Source organism: Gambusia affinis, linkage group LG15 (assembly GCF_019740435.1).
Source record: "Gambusia affinis linkage group LG15, SWU_Gaff_1.0, whole genome shotgun sequence".
NCBI classification, from domain to species: Eukaryota; Metazoa; Chordata; class Actinopteri; order Cyprinodontiformes; family Poeciliidae; genus Gambusia; species Gambusia affinis.
Genome location: NC_057882.1, coordinates 23,750,968 through 23,772,745, shown reverse-complemented (window position 1 = coordinate 23,772,745; position 21,778 = coordinate 23,750,968). Strand labels below are relative to the sequence as shown.

The 21,778-nt window shown below is 37.4% G+C and overlaps 1 protein-coding gene and 1 long non-coding RNA gene across 3 annotated transcripts in view; one reads left to right on the top strand and one right to left on the bottom strand.

Moving 5' to 3' along the window:
- The window catches only part of LOC122844475, a 59,055-nt gene extending 53,158 nt beyond the window's left edge, over positions 1 to 5,897 (bottom strand). The window contains exons 1-2 of the long non-coding RNA XR_006372888.1: positions 5,592 to 5,897; positions 4,903 to 5,087 (exon numbers count right to left, since the gene is read on the bottom strand). This is a non-coding gene — a long non-coding RNA (uncharacterized LOC122844475). The remainder of the gene's footprint in view (positions 1 to 4,902; positions 5,088 to 5,591) is intronic.
- Positions 1 to 21,778, top strand: part of kctd16b (potassium channel tetramerization domain containing 16b) — an 88,945-nt gene that overhangs the window by 52,918 nt on the left and 14,249 nt on the right. The gene's annotated exons all lie outside the window — the stretch shown is intronic.

Here is a 21,778-nt window from a genome sequence, read left to right as displayed (position 1 = left end):
TTACAATTTTTCAACTGAGTAACTAATAAGTTGATTCTTAGAGCGATGGGCAAGATAAAAATAATTTAGAAACAGAAAACGGTCATCATGAAAACATATTTTCTAACAATAATCAGGTTTCACGGTCTTAATCTTCTGGTTCTTCAATCGACACACCAACGATTCTGTAATATCTTCGTCCACATAAACAAATACAGAAATGGTTGTGAAAAACTAAAGAACGCCCCAAGAAAAAACAATGTACCAAAAACGTCATAATGCAATTTAAAATGTATTTTTGAAACTTTGCCATTAATGTCCAGTTGACCAGGGGTCCCCAACCTTTTTAGTACAGCGGACCAACGGGGGGGGATGTTGTGAGGATCGACACCGATGCAGTTGTTTCTTAGTCATTCTGCTGCATGTTAGCACGTAACCGACAGCATCCGGTTTAGGATTTTCAAAATAAAAGCTCCTCCAGACTCAATACACAGCATGGACATATTTAATTATTTCTTGCGCGGCCCGGTACCAATTGGTGGTTGGGGACCACTGCAGTAGACTATAAAATAAGGTTCTAGAGAAAAGCAGTGGTATTTAGATTGGCAGCAGCAAGCAGCATTCTTAAAGAAAGGTACTATCATACTATGAATGTTTTTTTTTTCATTCACATGTAAGATATACTGTCCTACACAGTTAAAATTAGTAGAACTAATGCTCTTAATCCTTAAGCTCAGATGGTTTAGGGTTATGCCTGAAAAGGCTTCAGGATGCCTCCAGAGTGATCCATTTTTAACTCAGAGAAGAGATCAAGAGTAAAGAAGGGAAAATTCAGCATTTCCAACAGAGATCAATGAACAAAATCATTAGATGGATAGAGTAACGAATTAAAGAATTGTGAGAGAGCTTTAAAGTGTCTCTTTAAATATGCACACAATTAGTTCATGTTTTTATGCTCAATTTAAATTCTGAGGGCACTAATCATAGCTAAAGTAGACTAAAGATCTATAGTCTGTGAACAACTATATATCATACAGAAAAAGAATTTCCAAGTTTCAGATTCTTAAGCTTTAACTTTGTGTTTAGAATTGTTGAAGAGATGAGGCACTATTAATTAGAAAATTCAAAGCACAGAAACTTATCTGAATAATAACATTTTTATTTGCTATTTTTTTCCTCATTTTTCAAAGCTAATGACTGACCAAAAACAGGGAAAAATAAAAACACTGGTTTAATAATAGTGGTACAAAACATTGTGTGCCTGTTCTGGGCCAAAAATCGAAAAAATAATCACAATAAAATAAAGCATATATTACAATAATCTTTCACATTAATGGGAAAATGCTGATTATTTTTACTGTTAGTGCTTGGATTATCATCATAAAACGATGCAAAACCTAACCCAGATAGGAATATAAGCTACAAGAAGATAAGGATATTTGTTATTTCTCATGCTAACTGTTCAGTTAACAGATATTACAGAGTTGCGTAGTGCTCATTCATCTTGCTCTGAAGTGAACACTTTGGATTTGCCTTTGATGTCAGATTTAGCTCTTGAACTTTGAAGTAATCTGCATTGCAAATAAATGAAACATTATGAAAAAAAGAAGAAAGCATTTTACATTGTCATGAGTCCAAGATTGAACAGTATATTACAGTGTGATGTCAAGTGGTTGTGCAAATTAAACAATAATAATCACTTTGTTCAAAATGCAATATTAATTAAAAAAACAAACAATTCTAACAAAACTTGTTAAAATAAGGCTAAAAACACTGTTTTGAAATAAAACATTATTATGAAATACTACAAAAAAATGTGCCCATCTCTTATGTTATGGCATCTCCAAAAGTATTCATACCCCTTATAATGTTAAATGTAAAATAAAATTATTCAATAAGAAGCTTATTTCAGATAGGGGGTAAGTTTCCTCCAAAAGATAATTTAGCATTGAAAAGGAGCATTACCGTAATTTTTAAAAATGAATAACTTATCAGTGTATCAACATTTTATTTAAAACAAATGTCTGTCTTAGTTCTCTTCACAAGATTTCTCTTGGACTTAAGTCAGGACTCAACAGTTGGGACACTTCAAATTGTTAGTATTAGCTCCAGTTAAAAAAACATCTTGGAAATATGTTCGAAATATTTAAAAATTACTTTAGTTTTAAACATCTGACGAGGTTATTAAACATTTTGGGCTTAACTGTACTGTATAGGGTGGATTGAGGGTCAATGGAAAAGAAAGAAAAAATGAAACCTTGCCAACAGTTCTTTTGACAAAGTCACAGCCCTGGGAACTCAGTGCACATGTATGGGGCTGGTGATGCCCCATACACGCATGTATGGGGCATCACCAGCTTTGAAAAATACAGTGGCATATTTAATATTTGCAAAGGGTTGGTCAACTCCAGTCCTCAAAGGTCACTTTGTCATGTTGATTAGGCAATTCATCCATTTGATTCAGGTGTCCCTCCCCATTTAAAGAACAAAAAGCCTTAAACCTGACCTGTGTAGCTAAACTATTCAGAGGTCAGAAGTCTGGTCTTCTGTGTCAAAAACTTTGCTCAGAGTCAGCAGCAATAAGACAAGTTAAAACAGTAGCTGACACAGCTACTACACACTACTACCAAGAAGAAATCATTCAACATCTATCAGAACACTGGTTCTGTAGAATGACTTACTCAAACAAATAAGACTGTAATATAACTGCTAAGTTATAAACTTCTGGGCTTGGTGTTTGAAACTTCTTTATGGTAGAAAATGTTTTGTTACAAGCAAACTTTTGACTCTATTGCAATTTTCTTAAAAGCACTAGACATGAGCGTGGAAACTGAATGCTTCTTTTTTAAATTATCTGCTTATTATCATTTTAGTATTTGCAATTAAGTCTGAGCTTGTAGTATTAGGAGTTGTTGAGTTGTCTTTTAAAGGTCACCTTAGTGATTTATTACAGACTGAATATGTTGTTGTCAGTCCAAGTGTTTGACTTCAAAACCTAATCTTTCCCTTGCCAGCAACTATATCGCTCTCAGAAGACGTACAGAATTCATGCCAGCGCTTGACTGTCAAGTCACAAGATCCACCAGAGCTTCAAAACTCTGAATGTTTCTGTGTTGCCTCCCAGTGCTTTAGGGAGACCAGTCAGAAAATTGAGTCTGTCTGATAAACTCAAGCTACAGTAATGAAAGTGTGGAGACATCCATCTGTCTCCGAGTCTTGGGGTTTCTATGGCTGTTTTAAAATTGACTTGCAATGCATCTCTCTTTAAAAACTCGTATTGCATCATTACACTCCTCAAAGTCATTCGGTTGAATGAGAGCATTTAAAACAGGATCAGTAGTCTTACTTCCATATGATTCAACAGAGATCAGAGGATGAGTTTCTAAATATTTTTGTGTAATATTGAAGATGAAATGTGACCTGGACTTTGCAACTCCGGGTGTTTACATAATGTTATAATATTGTCTGAAATTTTATTCTGAGACCATACAAAGCATGACTGTTAAAAAAAGACAAAAAAACATTTCATTGCTTCATCCCTTAAGTAATGTGTCATACTGGTCTATAGTCCTGACCCGTGTGCCACATCTTATCGGAGTTGGACAGTAATACATTACAGGTAATCACACATATATCAACAGAGAGCTATGAATGTCAAATCAAATCTTCCTACTGACTGACTGACCTGTGGAAAGCAAACACTGCAAAAGGTCTGGGGAAGAGATAAGGGCCTTTTGCTGAAATCGGATGCACTGTTGTTTTCTTTACTTCATATGAGTACAAAATAAAGGTGGAGTGTGTTGAAGAGTCTTCTGAGGTTGTCTATTTTGCTTAGTCACAAAAGCCTCCTGTCAACACATGGGCGCACGCACTCCCTCCTCCTCTCTTTATCTCTCGATCGATTGCTCTAATCAGTGGGATGCAGTCAAGCTCTATGAAAGTGCCATGCTATTTTCCACTTTACTAACCCATGAAGGGTAGGAATACTCCCAATTTCAGCTCAACCAGGTCAGATGGAAAACAAGTCACAGGTAAAAAAAAAAAAAAAGAAAGAGAAAAAAGGCAGCATCTTCATGGAAAAAATGACTTTTCTTTACAGAAACAGTGAGATGCATACTTTGAGTTTATGTGGGTGGCAGACAAAATTGACAATTATTTCATCTCAGTAGATTCAATTGAGTGTTACATATTTTCAGAAAGAATGAAAATCATTTTATTTTCTTGCCTAACAGGAGTTCTGCTGAAGAGCAAACAGGTTAATCTGCTGGCAGAGAGAAAAGCTGGCAGGTAAGAAGTCAGGGTGAACAAGCTGCTTTACACAAATGCTCCATGTAAACCAGGAACCTTCAAGATCATTCAAATTTAGGCTTACGCCTGATGATGTTGGAACACAGTCAAGACTCAAAATGTGATCTTACTGGTGTGCCAGCAGCGGAAATAAAAAAACTAGAAAATGTGCATACAATGTGAAAATTGTGTCCAACAGTTCCTTGCAGAGGTCTACAATCACTAAGTATAAAAATCATGAGGCAGACAATTTTACTAGCGTACTTTTTTTTCCTATCAAAAACAACATTTTACCCTCACTGTTTTTGTAGCTATCACCAAACATATTTGATCATTCTGTTTAGCAAAAACGGTAAAGCTTATTTAACATTGTTTTGTTTCCTGGCATGAACCCTGCTTTTAAGCAATATCCATACATTTTAATGGAGTTCAGATAGCTTAATATTAAGCTTTCCAATTATTCCCAAAACCAGTGACAATGTGTTTTTGGGATGATTTTTCACTGGAACACGGAACTGTAAATAAACATCAGACCTAAGTGTTGAGGTGAAGACAAAAATTTGGAAGTACTCATTCTTAATCATTCAGTTCATATTGTGCAATCTGCACATACTAGTGACAATGAAGGAATCTTACCAAATAATGGTCAAGTTCTCCTTTACTTTGTGCAGTTTTCCCACTTGAAAAGGCATGGATTCCATATAGATTTTTTATCAACTGGATTCCACTCAAAGGACCAAGTATTTGTCTTCGTTTATCCTCCATTAATTTATCAATGTCAGGACGCTGCTCTTACAGATGGCCCAGAAGCAGGTAAAAACCTTTAAGCAATTTGAAAAGAAGAAAAAATAAACATTACAAACCTGTATTTTTTGGGTATGCATAAATTAATTTTACACAGCCTGCAAAGAAAATACTGAGCAAACTACAAAAATAAACCACTGCACATCAACCCACAAAGTGAGCAAATTAGCCAACTTAAGTTCTTTAACTTTAGACATTTCAAATTATTTACAAATGTTTACTTTTTCATATTAATCATGAATGTTTATCTATAAATATTGTCAAGTATTTTACCCAGTTAAATTACGCCTATGCTTAATAAATTAGAAGTCAAATCGAAATCCAGCAGTTAAATAATAAAACCCAACAATCTTTCCAACCACCTTAATCAACCATTAATATTCTAGATTTCACAACTGCAACATAATTAAGAACTGATATGACTACACGGGTGATAACGAGCCGGTGGCTAGGCTAAAGCTAATCCAGAATGCAAGCAGTCATGCTTAGTGATTTCACAATAATAATAGTTTCTGCCTCACCGACTCTCTCTCTCTGCTTGTTTGTAGATGTATCACACGAGCAAATCAATTTTCAAAGGTGACACCAAACTTCCGTTTTTTTTTGTTTTTTTTTGTTTTTTTTTTGTGTTGCCTTGCCTGCCGCTTCTAAATTTTCCATCATTGTCCGTCCCTTTTTATATTCCGAGTATAACAACCACTGTTCCGCCATGTTTTCTTCTTGTTCCTTTTTTCTTTTCACTTTATTTCTTTTCTCTTTTATTCTCTTTTTCCTTCTTTTCCTCTTCTTCTGATTTGACTTCACAATGATGCTGTTTGATATTTGGTTGTTTCTAAAGTGTTCTCAGGTTTTGCATTTTGATGCCTCCAAAGATTTTATTTGCTCAGTCTTTGGCATATTTAGCAAACATGTGTCCAAATCGCTTATCTATGTGGGTAGCTCCAGATTACAAGTTTTTCCTTCTAGGTTGGCACAATCACAGTTCAAGTTGACGTTGACTTTGCTTGACAGAAATAGTGATGTTTCAGCAGTTCCCCAGATTATGATCAACTTGAACATGTGATTTGATGACTTCCAGGACTATGGTCCCCAAATCATACCTTTTTTTTAAAAAAAAATGGATAAAGCAGGCTAACATTGAAATGATCCAGGCATGCAAATTATGAGGACTATGCCTAAAACCAGACCATTTAAATTAACTCTACTAATTATGCCAAGAAGACAGGTGAAACGTTCTGCCAGAATTATTAAGCAAGAATATGATGGGCTGTCCTCATAGCTTTAGGGAAGCTCTTAAGTTTCATTAAATGTGGCTAAATTTACTTGACAAAGGAAAGGCTTAAATGAAATACAGTGAAATGAGACATAAGATTCTGCAGAAAATGAAAGAACCTCTCTTCAGATTGTGTGTTGCTGGAGACAATGAAGGAGATTCAGACAACTATGTTTTATTCATGTTCATCTTACTGTTGCTGAATGCCTGTTTTTACCTTGTGCTCTCCACACGAAGTAGTAGTGGTTGCAGTTTTTGTGCATTCGTGTCGACAGAAAGGACAGGGAGTGGAACAACAGTGTGACAGGGACAGGCAGAGCAGGAGAGGGTGATGGAGATGCAATCAGAACAAAACTCCAGTGAGATGACAGTAAAGGCCAAAGGGACAGGAGAAAATAAGAGATAAACAATTGAGAGAAAGAGTACGAAGGGAAGAAAAGAGAAATGAAAAAAAGCTCAGACAAAAAGTGTGAGTCACATAGCGAGAGTAAAAAACTGTAAGGAAAGAGTGAAGAATGAAAGTGAAAGAGAAATCAGTGTGCGTGGGTGTGGGTAGGCGTGTGTGGGGGTTTGTGTGTGTGTGTATGTGAGAGAGAAAAGAGTGGGGGCAAGATTAGGGAAGCGATATCAGACTGTCCATCAGTGTCACAGAGCTTGTGTCCTCTGTAAGTCATTTCATTCATCAGCCTGGAGACTCAGATTGTGTCTGAATGGCCTATTTACTTATTCTACATCATAGCAGCAAAACCCGTGTGTGTTATATCTGGTTTCAGAATAGACCTCTGTTGAATCAACTCTGAATATTGATGTAAAAATCCCGGTACACAATTTTACAGCCTGGACCACAGCGTAAAACATCAGCAACAAATGGATGTAATATCACTTCAAAACACACTGGTTTACAGAAAACTGTAGTACATTTACTCTGTAATATTCAAATTTTAGTTATTTATTATCATCCATCCATTTTCTATACACCCTTTATCCCTAATGGGGTCAGGAGGGTTGCTGGTGCCTATCCCCAGCTAACGTTCCGGGCGAGAGGCGGGGTTCACCCTGGACAGGTCGCCAGTCTGTCGCAGGGCAACACAGAAAACAGACAGGACAAACAACCATTCACATACACACTCACACCAAGGAAGAATTTAGAGAGCCCAATTAGCCTGACAGTCATGTTTTTGGACTGTGGGAGGAAGCCGGAGAACCCGGAGAGAACCCACACATGGACAGGGAGAACATGCAAACTCCATGCAGAAAGATCCCGGCCGGGAATCGAACCCAGGACCTTCTTGCTACAAGGCAACAGCTCTACCAACTGCGCCACTGTGCAGCCCTATTTACTATCATTTCATCATTAACTTTCTTCCTACTGTTTTAAAGTTTAGTTTTTGTAAAAACTCAATATTGAAAACTTACATCTAGTCATTACTTTGTAAAAACAATTGTATTCCTAATGAAATATATGATCCTTAAAAGCTTTGGGCACTAATATTATCATTTTTGTCTGCAGTAGAGGAAAACGCTTCACTGAATTATGTTTAATCAGTGCATTCCTTTCTCCTTCACTGCTGAGCATATACTTGAGACTAAAAAGAACCACTTAGCAAAAACCCATCTGTGTTCAAATGAGGGTTGTCATCAGTCAAGCAACCCTCTGCTCTTATAGTGTCAGTGTGGACAATGTGCGGTGGCTGAATGACAGGAAACAGTGCATTATGTTTAAAAGTGACACTAATGTACTGGTTTTGGTTAACTGACTGACTAATACTATAAATAATTAATAAATTTACAGCAAATCAAGAAAATAACATTATAAGCATCAACTGGCAATGTGCAGGAAAAAAGTTAAATATGCAAAATAAAAATTAAAAATAGGTAAAAATGCTTTATTTTCATACATGATCACAAATATACTACCGTACTTCATTGAACTTTACACATATAACTTTTCTGTTATATGTGCTCAGAGGTTTGTCCACCTTTATTGTAATGCTACTCCTGACATGTTATTGGCTTATTTTCCAGATTCAATTTGAAGCATCGTCCATCAAAAAGCAAATCAAAAGATTTTATGTATAACGCATCAGAAGCTTTAGATCCCTCAGTCTTTTCTTGTGGACAGATGGCATCGACTGATATAGCTCATGTGATAAAAGCTTCTCGAGAACTCAAATTCCTATTCTGAATTATTTTCTTTTTTCTTTTCTTGAACTTCTTTGACTGTTTACTTTTTGTGTCATGGGAAAGAACATCCATCATCTCCTCTCCCCACTCTCCTGTTTTCTGTTTTTTTTTGTTTTTTTTACTGGCATTGGTCAGTTGTGACAGAGCATTATAAAACTCTGCACTGTGATTGCTACAATTTTCTAGCCCTGCTTTGGGGGATAATCTGGTGCAACCACTAGCTGCAAGCTTCAAATTAGGTTTTCAACTCTAGATAATTCTCCCAGGGGAATGTACTCATTTGCTGTTTTGCATGAGTGTATGCATATATTCTTGGAGCTCAGAAGTAAAAGGTACATTTCATTTAAAGACTTCGAATGAACATGCATTTACCAAAATGCTGTGTGGGTTGTCAGAGAACTGCTCACCAACAGTGAAGGTCTACTGTATGAGGATTTCTAAATGCATGCCACTAAAGCGTGTGATGATGACAACTGGTGCTCATGACAATGCTCATTTGTTTATGCTAAAACAAGAGCAAAGGAAAGGAAGTAGAAGTAGGCACTACTAGAGACATTTAAATTATCTTCCATTTTTTTTATTTCTAGTGAGGAAAACAATTAATCCAACTGGCCTCATTTTGCCAAATAGGCAAGATGTGTCTGATGCGCCTCTCATACATTTTCTCATCTATGCCTTTCTCAAGCATAATGTTCCCAGCATTTCCGTCAGTCATCAAGGTCCATTAAAGAGCCGTTCATCTGAGAGGCCACTCTATGACATTAGGCGAATAATGCATCATTTCGGCCTGATGGGAGCTGGTGGGGGTAAATTAGTGGCACTGATTGAGAACCCTAGTTTACACTGATTACCTCTAAGCCGTTGGAGCGTGGAAAGACATTTTGTAAACCTTGCCTGCTATTTCATATTGAGCATGTGCAAAATATTGTGAAAGAGAGAGAGAGAAAAAAAGACCAACGAAGCAGTAATAAAGACAAATTAAAGCAGCGTTCATTTCACTACTGCTAGAGATTGAAAAACTGTTGCCTAGGATACTGTGAATTTAAACACAGAGGAGGGGGGAGAAGCAAAATGGGCTGAGAATGAGAAGGAGTCAAAGAGAGATAGACAGAAACAGCAGGACGTATCGTTTAGCTTTGTGCCTCTTATCGATTCCACCCTGTCATCACTGAGGAGACCACTTAGCCATTAGAAGATTAGACTTGTAGTAGGCCTATATCTCACAAGGACAGCCAACCTGATGATGATGAAGTAGTTCATGGAGAGCCTTCAAAAGGTAGCGATATATTACAAATTCATACAACAAAAAGAGCAGCAAAACAGAGACATGTTTTCTTGCTACAGTGATGTAAATCTCACACAACATAACTCTTTAAGAACATGCAAATAAGTTTACTTATTTGCATGTCAACTTCCCCCATGTTAACTTCAATATTCATGCTATATTTTCTTTTTCTCACAAAATGTTTGTAAAAATGGAAAAAAAAAAATGTGGAAAAGGTGTTTTTTATTTCAGTGGGAATCCTGTTTCCTTATTTAAGATCTTTCTGTCTATATACTTGCCAAGCCTTGCAAAAGTGTTCATACGCTATTACTTGTTTCATCTATTGTCACATTACAACCTTAAACTTTTTGCTATGTGATACACCAGAATGAATGGTACACACTGTGAAAAAGGAAACAACTGAAGAAGAAACTGACATTTATCTAACAGTCATTTTTAATGTTGTTTAAAAGGCTTAATATGATGGCTGAAGTCATAAGGGCCCTGCGACAGACTGGCGACCTGTCCAGGGTGAACCCCGCCTCTCGCCCGGGACGCGGCTGGAGATAGGCACCAGCAACCCTCCCGACCCCATTTAGGGAAGAAGGGTGTTAAGAAAATGGATGGATGGATGGATGGAAGTCATAAGGAAATGAGACAATGAGTATCTGGTGTGTGATGACTGGAGGTGGCAGCAACACTGAGATAAAGTGGTAGATTTACAAGAAATGTTACAGAAACATAATCAAGAAAAAAATAGAGGATGAATATGTGTGCATTTCCAATCTAAATTTAGATCTGTATATTTTAGTTTTAAGATTATGTATGTTTTGGTTGTTTTTTTAACTTTTCCATACACTCTCATTTGACCAGGGCACCTTCTCCTACATGACTGTCCCTACATGGGTTGTGGTAAACTTTATGACTGTCTTTCAACAATGGCTTTTCTCTTACCACTCTTCTATGAAAGTCAGATCCTATGAATGTTAGCTGTCCTATCGTCAGATCCTCCCATCTGAGCTGTTCATCTTTGCAGTTCCTCCCGAGTTGCAGTAGGCATTTTGGCTGCATCCCAGGTTTATGCTCTCCTTGCCATTTTTATTATTATTCCCAAATTGCTGAGGCCTTTACAGTTATTATTAGTGTGCCAGTAAATTTCAAGGTTGTAAAAGTAAAGGTGCTTAATACAGATACAGGGCACCCTTCTTAGACATTTGATGTATGAATTCAGAAAATTGTGTGTGACTTATCATTAATACATCTATTACATTCATTGGATTGCTTTATTAGAATGGATGAGAACTTGCAGTGAGTCATTTCTAAATCTTTTTAAAACTGTTTCAAATTGTTCCCAGGAAGACATTTCTTTTAATTTTACAGCAGGATGTAGGTTTCCTGTTAGTGGGTACATGTGTCTACAAGCCCAAAAGAATAAACTGCACATTGTCATGGTTGTTTTGTACGGAAAATAAAATAAAAGGCATTTGGATATGCATATTCACCTGGGGCTATGTCAGAAGGCTGTGGAAGAGTAAAATGTAGGGTGTCAGAAGACAACCTGCCTCGAGTATTTTCAAGGAAATACATAAGTGTGTTCATGCATGAATCATTAAAAGCACACTCAAATAGAGACCTACATACACTCTAGAAAAGGGTTAGGGTAGGGCTAGATAACCCAACCCCTACTCTTGAAAAAAAAAGACAAGTGTCTTAAGGACACTGAGCCTTACACCGACTCTTCAGACCAAGTGAAAGTCTGACTATGCCAAAAGCTGTTAAAAGTTAATGACCCAGCAAACCTTGAAATTCATTCACATGATGCAAGCCCATGAATCAACTAACTTCAAAAACATAAGCAAAACTCTCTGAACACTTTGGCTGTGGTTCACTCCTCTAGCTTTTACGGCACAGAAATTTAAAGTGACATTCTCTTATTTTTTTACTTATAATCTGCCCAAGGTTTCTTTTGCCAAACGGATGGTCCTTAGTGGACACATTAGCAATGACACATCACTTTACTGCCACTTAGACATTTGTACTCTGTGATAGGGTTCTCTTGCTACTCCTGTCTTTATGTATGAATGTGCATGGAGAGAGATAAACATGCGATATTCCTGTCTCTCTGTGTTTGGTTGCTGTGTCCTACTTCCTCCACCTACCCGTCATACAGAGTCCCTAATGAGGCCCCTGGGAAGCTGTCAAGAGCTTGTGCTTCTCCCAAACAGCTCTGCTTCCAAGTCGATTTCAAAGCTTTTGCCTTTAAGGCTGCACAGCCTATGAACTGCCAGGTTTGGTAACCAGCCGTCCGATTTTGTCACCATTCTTACAAATGCTAACAACAGCAGATTTGGCATGGCTGCCAGGATATTTGAAATAACGCTGTAGATCCATTTGTTCACACGTGTTTGCACAGACTGACAAACTTCACTGACAAACAAGCCGACACACACCCATCTGGTTACAAGCCTTTGCTCTTTGTGAGCTGATTTAATTTAGTCTCTCCTCTCACCAGTTTCTCTGTCTCATCATGAGTGCTCTTGGGTAGATTCAGTGATTACTTAAAACAAAAAGGTCCCATAAAGAGTGAAGATATTGCTTCACACTCAACAAATACATGCAATTCAGCAATACAATGAGCGCCTTGATGGAGAGAGCACAAACATGCAGAGATTTACAGCAATGAAGAATGCCACCTTCCCTAAAGGAAAAGTCGGATTCCTTCCAGTTCACCGACCATGCTTTTCTTCCATTTTCCACTTTGAGCTGTTTTCCTGAAATCCTCTCTACTGAGAATACTTCAGGTGAAATGGGACAACAGCAATGAAACATTCTTCACTGCTAATATTCAGACTCATGTCTTAACATAGAGAAGATACTTAAAGTGAACTGTAAATAGGAAAAATAACTCTCAGCTTCTTTTGTTTCCATAGAAAGATGGTAAATTGTGATTTTATTTGCAGAATAACATCAATGAAATTTGTTACCTTTGTCATTCAGGGTTTTTTCCTTTCGTCTTTATAGTACCATGAGAATGCTTCTCTCGTAAATTATTACAGCCTTAAAGCCCATTTTCCATTGTCTAGTCTTGCTCTAACCAATGATGTCTGGTTTTGGTACCATTCCAGTAGAGAACATCTAAATTGCAGTATGTTCTTTATTATTATGAGGTGAATATGAGCTGTGGTTGACAATCCAATGATGCTGTTAGCAGTGATACTCAGTAGCGACAACCTCCAGGTTGTGGTATTGATGGACTCATATAAACTCAGAAACGTGTTTTTGCCTTAATGACAAACAGCCAGAAATGTCACATAGTTCAGATTAAAAGCTAAAATGATGTTACATCTCATCCTCCATTTAGCTGTTGTCATGGCTTACTCAATTAAACCCAATTTTTTAATTTTGTCTTATGAAAAGTCATTGCTGGCCCAAATATGAGAACAATTTAGATTAGCTGATTTGTTTGCTATAAGTAAAATCCATTTATATTGTAGCACTTTATTTTTTAAACATGTTCAACCTTTGGATTTAGGTAAATCAGTGAAATGATATAAACCGTTAGCCACACATGAACTTTATTGAACAAAAAAAATCTAAACAAAGAATAAAATACACATCACAGCAAACTGATATGTGATTCTGGTGTTTCCCTTTGGCTGGCAAAAAATCTGTAACAGAACATTGATCAAAGCAACATCTTTTCTCACTTCTTCATTCTTCTGAGACGTTTTGCTTGCAGGACTGCAAAATCACAATCATTTCAAAACTTGAAGCATGTGCTCCTGCTCACAATTATTCTTCTTGACACTAAGCAGTTCTCTCATAGCAGAACTATCAAACATTTAAGTCCTCTAAAAATCTGTAATGCAGACGAGTTCATATTTGTTATGCTTGCTTCGTCATTGTATGTTGGTCATTTATGGATGTGTTGCAACTGACATCAAAATCTGCCAAATGAATCGATTATGTATTGTATCTGGAATATGTCAATATTGATTGTTTATGATAGTTTAACTCTCCAAACAGTCACTTCATCCACATATACACCAACCACAAGATGAACACAACTGGTGCACAAGCACTTTGCAGAGTCCGTGGACAGTGAATTATTTAAATACAATTGTTCTTGCATGAAAGAGATTGACCATTTTCTTACTCCAGTATGTAAAAAAAAATCATATTGAAAACATTTTAGGCAAATAAGATGAAAGAATCTTGTACAACTTTAAATCTTTCATTTTAGATATTTCCACAAGGTTAAATACATTTGTTCAATAAGATTTTCGGTAGCATCTTGGCACACAAGTTGTGCGATTTAATTGACTCAACACTGTGGTGTCATTGCTGATAAAAAAAACTGCCAGTGTTCTGGGATGTTCCTCTAGCAGAGTGCCTAACCTCCTGGGATTCATAGTAAACAGAGACAGCTGCAATCAGTGGCACGCCTGCACAGTCTGGTACCATCAGCATGTTTTCCTATGTTTGCAAGCGTGCTCAGTCCTGAATAGCCACATTTTTAATCTTATGGTGCTCATTTATTTACATTTTTTAGGGTCAGGCCCCAGTGAAATATGCCAAAAAATTGTACACAAAAACTTAAAATCCATTCAACAATTACAATACTGTTTTTCAGTCTGTGAATGTTAGGAAGCAATGTTATGCAAATATCCACATACTTTTGCAATAGGTCTTTGAACCCAATGAAACTTTATTTTTCACAATATGTATTGCATGTAAACATTTAGTCCTATATTTTGTGTGTGAAACCAAACCACTTCATTTGTACTTTTGTATTTCTGGATTGACTAGGCTGTTTCTCTGAAGATGCAGTTTTAAATATAGACCTTCATGTTTTGGAAGCAAAATAGTACCATCAAATTTTGGACCTCATCACTTCTGTCCAGAATTAATTGCAGCTTACTATACTTGCATGCAAATTCAATTAGTGACCACATTTTGATTTCCAAGGTCACTTGGCCCAGCTCTGAAACTGTTTAATCAAAATTGGCCATGTGACAATAATGCAGCACCAGATTGAGTGTTAAACAGGAGCAACGTAGGTGGCATGGTTATTTTACATCAATGGTGCTGAAGACCAGTCCTCAAGAGGTACCATCCTGCAACTTTTATAAGCATCCTTATCCCGACGGACTGGGATCAGCTCTGAACAGACCTGCTAATGAGCCATTCATTTGAGTCAGGTGTGATGGAGCAAGGAAGCATCTTAAAGTTGCAGGATGGTAGCTCTCGAGGACTGGACTGCCCCCGTTTTTCATGGTGTTGAAAGTATAGGAAAAAAATACAATAATTTAGAGATACTGATCATAAATTTCATGCCCAATTTTTCCTGCAGTTTGGAACGCAAACTTGGGGGGGTGGAGAAACCTGTAGAAAATCATATCAGTTTGGCCTGCCTTGCGGCCTGCCTTGACACGCCAGGGCGGCGGCCGGCGGCCTGCCTTGACACGCCAGGGCGGCGTCGGCGGCCTGCCTTGACACGCCAGGGCGGCGCGTCGCGCCTGCCTTGACACGTTGTGGGCGGCGTCGGCGGCCTGCCTTGACACGTTGTGGGCGGCGTCGGCGGCCTGCCTTGACACGTTGTGGGCGGCGTCGGCGGCCTGCCTTGACACGTTGTGGGCGGCGTCGGCGGCCTGCCTTGACACGCCAGGGCGGCGCGGCGGAGCCTGCCTTGACACGTTGTGGGCGGCCGGGCGGAGTGGCTTGACACGTGTGGGCGGCGTCGGCGGAGTGGCTTGACACGTTGGCGGCGGCGTCGGAGTGTAACTTGACACGTTGTGGGCGGCGTCGGCGGCCTGCCTTGACACGTTGTGGGCGGCGTCGGCGGAGTGGCTTGACACGTTGTGGGCGGCGTCGGCGGAGTGGCTTGACACGTTGTGGGCGGCGTCGGCGGAGTGGCTTGACACGTTGTGGGCGGCGTCGGCGGAGTGGCTTGACACGTTGTGGGCGGCGTCGGCGGAGTGGCTTGACACGTTGCCTGAACAAATCCACCTGATCAGTTTCCATTTGCACTGATTGATTCAATTTACATACAATTGTAAAAAACTGCGCTTGCAGTACTCTCTCTTTACTAGCCTAGGTTGCCACTCCCCCATCATTGCCTTTAGGTTCGTTTATAAAAATATTTCAGACCTTACCTTGTTTCTTCAACATAAATGCCATTGTTGGTTGAATGGCAGTGCTCTTCCTCAGAGAAATATTTTCTGATAATTCTGCAAATCAGACCACATTGTTATTTTCTTGATACTTTAAAATATGGCTTCACTTGTCAACTCACCGTCATGAATCTTTTGCACACCATTTTGAGCGAGCGACCAGCTTGATCCTATGGACAAGACTTACAATTACAGCTTGCATTTGAAGTGGTTGTTCAAATCTCTAAAGGTAGATATATCATGCTTTTAAATCCTTTTGTACATCATTCACTTTGCTATAAATTGTGGAACTCAAATACTTTGGTCTCAAATCCCCTGTTTTTCTTAACTCCTAATTTACCAGTTCTGAGCAGAAACCAAAGGCCATGGTGTATATTATTCATGTCTCAACACAGCATTTCTGTCAGTTTAGCTTCATTTATAGCCAACGGCTTTGCTGCGTCCTTCCCGTCTCGGAAGCAAAGAATAACTGACCTCTTCATAGAAATTTCTGAAAATCCCTCGATACAGAAATTGAAGCAGTGGTTGGCAAGTGTGCCATAAACAAACTCAACCTATGTGGCTACACTTCTCTATAGAATAAGATGTTGGACCAGGAAGTAAACCAGAATGAGCAACTTCACCACAACTGAAGTTGGATTTTGCCAGTTACTGTTCAACTTTTTAGAAGTCGCACAGCAAATGCAGCGGCATCATAGACAAATTACAGTGAACAGAGATATTGACTGAAAAATCTTAACCCAAAATAACATAGTTAAACAAAACTATATAAAAAAAAAAGGCTAAAAGACAGTGAATTTAGCATGATACATGTTCTTCAAAAAGTGGTTTGGATTTTTTTTTATGCACCAGTAAGCCACATTGCACCAACAATTACATATAAAACTTGAAAAGAGAAACAAAGAGCAGACAAACCTTTGTGAAGGCACACAGCCACCACACAAGTAAACAGGATACCAACACACCTCATGGCTCCTGTTGCTACCTGAAAATGCAATCGCTATTTGATGCTTAAAAACCTTTTCATGCGTAGGTGGCACAGCTGAAGTTGATAAACTGTAATTGGGTTTCTGTCGTGAAAATTCTTTGTTCTCAATGAGAGCAAGGATTTCCTGTGACAGTCAACTCACCTAAGGAACCTGCGCGGCTGTTGCAGGTTCGATTACCAGCCTGATCACCTTTTCTGCATGTCTTCCCCCTCTTTCATTACCCACTTCCCTGTCTAACTATTCTCAAATAAAAATAAACCTTTAAAAAGATATTTTCTCCTCTGAAATCTTCCCTGTGTTTTCGGGGTTTAAATTTGAATAATTCTGTTTATTTTATATTCTTTTGTTAAAAGAACCTCATCACTGGATTGGATGTCTAACAGAGCTTGTGTTGATAAATTCTGGAATATGTTTAGAAATTTTATTTAGATTATGACAAGATTTAAAACATACATTTTTGAATCCTGAATATACTATAACAGACATGTACATATTGATTTCTGCTGTTTTAACTATTATATAATAACTATAACATAACTATAATAGATTGAAGAGCATGGCTTGACAATCTGAGTGGCATGTTGTCAGAATTAATATAAAATTGTTGTTTGATCTTAAAGAAAAAATTGTACCAAGTGTTTATGCTTCTGTGACAGTTGGTGAATTTGCATAGTAAATGTGCAGCCAATGATTGTACATATGCAGAAACATAAAGCTTTAATTGATGAAGGAGTTTGCTGACAGGAGGAAGTGATATTCATAGGGAAGGAAAGAAATGAAAAAAGAAAAAAAATCTCTGTAAGGTACTTTTCTCATGTGGTGTTGCTCTGAAACAATGTACAACACTTGTATTTGAGGATGAAAAAAAATATAATTCAACCAGATAAACAATACAAAACAATGCGATACAGCCATGAAAACACTACAAAAACAGACAGAAGAGAGAAAATGCTGACAGATAAAAACTAATTGTTTTATGAAGCTCAACACACAAATGCATCATTTTATACTGCTGTGCAAGAGACTAATAATTTAGCAATGCAAGAAAGACAGGCGAGAAGAAAAATGAGTGGGAAGGAGGCAGAGTAATTCTTCATTCTTGTTATCTATTATGCCAAGCTTGCAAATATTGTTCCAACCAAAAAGATGCTTATAGTAAGAAACACCCCGTTGCATTCTGAAAAAGGAGCATTTTTATTTGAAAACTGACATCTTTGCCCAGAACTCCATTTCAGGACCACAGACAGTTTAATCAATAGCTGACCAACCAAGCTAATCTTCTCAAAGCTAAATAGTAGACAGGAGAGATGTAAAGCAGACACATGATTTGACCAGCCTCTGTCATGTTGAAGTGTCCTTGGATAAGATACTGAATCACTGCCAGATTTAATTAATATTCTCCTGACCTCTTCTGGAAGCAAATAAATGTAGACAAAAATCACTTTATTGATGTGATTCAACCAGTTTTCAAGCATAGACATGTAATTTGAGAGTAAAATTTTGTCAAAAACTTTGTACAAGTTATAGAATAGAATAGAATTCAATTTTATTGTCATTGCACTGTCATGAGTACAAGCAACGAAATGTAGTTTGCATCTCTCCAGAAGTGCTACATAGGATATAAATATTTATATGTGACTTAGTTTCAGGAAAATGTGAGAGGAAATCAAACGTAGGTGAGATTCCTCTTTTTGGTTTTCCATGAAAAACTAGAGCTGACACGTACCTTAGATCTTCTGTGTGCCCTCAGTCTGTATTTGAGTTTCTGAGCTAAAATAGAATCCATTTTGTTTTGCTCATACAGATCCTGACCCAGAAAGTAGATTTTTTTTTCCCTATTTTACCAATGACTTTGCAACAGAATGATCTGACACAGGGTGGACCATGCTGTCAATGTCATCTCAAAGATTATAACATATATATTTTGAATTAAAAAAAATAAATAGTTGCTTTAACACTGTACAGCTGTGCAAAGTAACTACAGATTGAGCATGCTGATCACCTCATTGTAAAAAATTGACAGAAAAACCCAAAATGTTTATCCCCTCTCAGATTTTAGCTACCATAAACCATAAACCAAGTTTTACGGACCCAGTTTTTTCTTAAATATCATAGATTTTACTTCAGCAAGCTCACAGGCGTATGTGTGCTTTCAAAATTACAAAAGCAAAGGTGCATGACATACAGTTGAGCTGAATTGGCATGAGCACATTCATAAAATCTGTGTTGAAAAATTTCCCAATATTATCTTGCTGAAACTTATTCAGTACAAGTAAATTTGTTGTGAAACAGGAATGTTGTCACCTTGTAGCTGATTGTCGAGTCATGTTTGTAGAAAATGTGTAGATCTTAAAGGGTCGTTTGTTTAACCCCATGTTAGACACTGATGCATAAAACAGAAAGGCTGTTTATAAATGATCAATATTTGACTATTCTGTTCTGGTGTTTATATAAAACTGGAATAATTTATTTATTTATTTATGGTTATGCTTAGTTGTAGTCCAATTAGATTTATTTTTAATTGATTCGACCTTGTCATATAATTGTTAAATAGATTTATAGTCAAATTAAAAATCCACACAGTCTGATTAAGTATTGTAGAATACATGTAGGGTCAAACATATTTGCATAAGAACAGAACAGACTGAAAAGACTGATTAGCAGTTAACTGAATCCTACATCTGATGTCAAAAGTGTAGATGAATTTAAATTGTGGAGTGCTTTGTAAATGCTTTGTGCTGTGGTGGAATAACTCCAGGCGATTTAGATGAATAACATTCAAAAACAATTCAACAGCAGTGGCTTGTGGCGATCTTAAAATTTGAAATAACACATTTAATGTTCTCTTCCTTTGAATTTTTTAGGTGAAAGAATAAAAAAACATAAATTTCCAGCTTATGCTGTTCTCACAAACTAAAGGTATTCAAAGAGAACTCACTGAAACTTGTATATGTATATTCATGGGATTGTAGTTCTTTTATATTTTATACTTTTAATGATCAAAAAATATCCTGTATGGGGTGTTGGTGTAGGAGGCATTCTTAGGCATCTGACAGTCATGATGTTTATTCATTCATAGTGATTGCTGGAAATTTGCCTGTGGTTTTATTTTTAATAACCAACCTGCTTTTAAAATCCTCAGTAGACATCACATTATAACTTTGGATAACCATTGGAGCCAGAAAAGGTCCTCTAAGGCTACAGAAATATTTAAAATAGAAATCTTTTGGAAGAAAAGATAAAACAGAAAAACAGGTGTAGGAAACAGAGAAGGGACACAGACCCAGACGGCAGAGTTGAGATTTTGTTGTGCCAAGATCATTTATCTCCACTGAACAGCCTCCGAGTGCAGAAAGGCTGTATGACAGAAATCAATCAGAGGGCAATCGTCCATACAGAGGCACTAATGTTCCAACCTATCAATACAGGCAGAGCAGAGAGGAGAAGCACTGCAGGAGGAAGAGAAAGGTGAAAAAAAGCAGATGAGGTTTTCTGGGCTTTTCCTTAAGTAAGAAAACATTTCCAGTGGAGCCCTTACTTCCCCTGCAGCTCAGTGTAAGAAGGAAACCAAAATGTTTTTCCCAGAACAAACCAACATAATAAAGTTAATATTTGAGTTTGTTTTGATTTACCATTCAATATTCTGGGTCAAGCAAAGTTGAATGATTCCACTTGAGTTAGCGAAGGCATTTTAAAGTAGCCTTTATCCTCAATTATGTGCTCCATCAGTTCATACATTGTTGATATCTGACATTTAAATTTTCATGTTTCGCACAGCTTCAATGAGTAACTTCATAGTTTCCAGTCTGGTCAGCGCTCTATTCAACTGCGCTTGAGGGTCCTTCAGAACCTCTTGTAGAATATAAGCAGCCTAGATTTATTATTTGATTTTGCCTTGGTGTCTATAGGCCAAACAATGCAGGGCTGACAATAAAAGCAGTGCCAAGCACAAATCAGATAAACAGGTTTGTGAGTCAAGCCACAAATTTGTGGAAGAAAAGTAGTTGATTCAAAAATAGCATGAATTCTTGTAGTTCTTGTTCTTGACATCTAAACAGAGACGGTACACAGTCAGGGAGAAGCATGTCAAATCCTTTAGTTACTGTCAGCTTCTGTATCTATTGCATTAATTTGTCAAACCGTCTGCCATTTACGAATGGAAATGAGAAAACCTTCTCCAGATGTTTACTGTGTCTTACAAAATGATGAAACAAGGTGGAATGATGTTGCTCAATACTTTAAAAATATTTATCATGATTTCATTTTATAGCTAACAATTTAACAGGTTTAGAAAATCCAGCTAATGGACAATGTAGTGTAGAATAAACAAACAGTTATTCTGACATAAACAATTCTACCAAACACAAAGTAAGAAGAGAAAAGGACAAAGAAAGGATTGTTTTTGGTAAATTATGTACATATACATAAATACTCATTGAACTTGTCCGCATTTTGTCATGTTAAAACCAAAAGCTTTGTGCTATAACTTCCTTCCAAATCACATATTTAGTAGATAAAGTCCATCTATTTGAACTCAGTATAAATACAATTGTTCTGTCAAGGTTTCAGAGGTTTTTCAGTGAACTTTATTGAAAAACCAGCCTGACAGACCTAAGGATACATTAGACAGGTCAGAAAAAAAAGTTGTACAACCTGTTTAATGTTTGTCCCAAGTCATATAGGAGGAGACACAGCTAGCATGGACAAAATGCTCTGATCAATTTAGGCAAAATTTAACTTCTTGACAAAACATTAAATCTTTTAGGGACAAAAAAGAACTTCAGGCTGTGGCACAGTTTCACCTTTAAACATGCAACCTGAACTA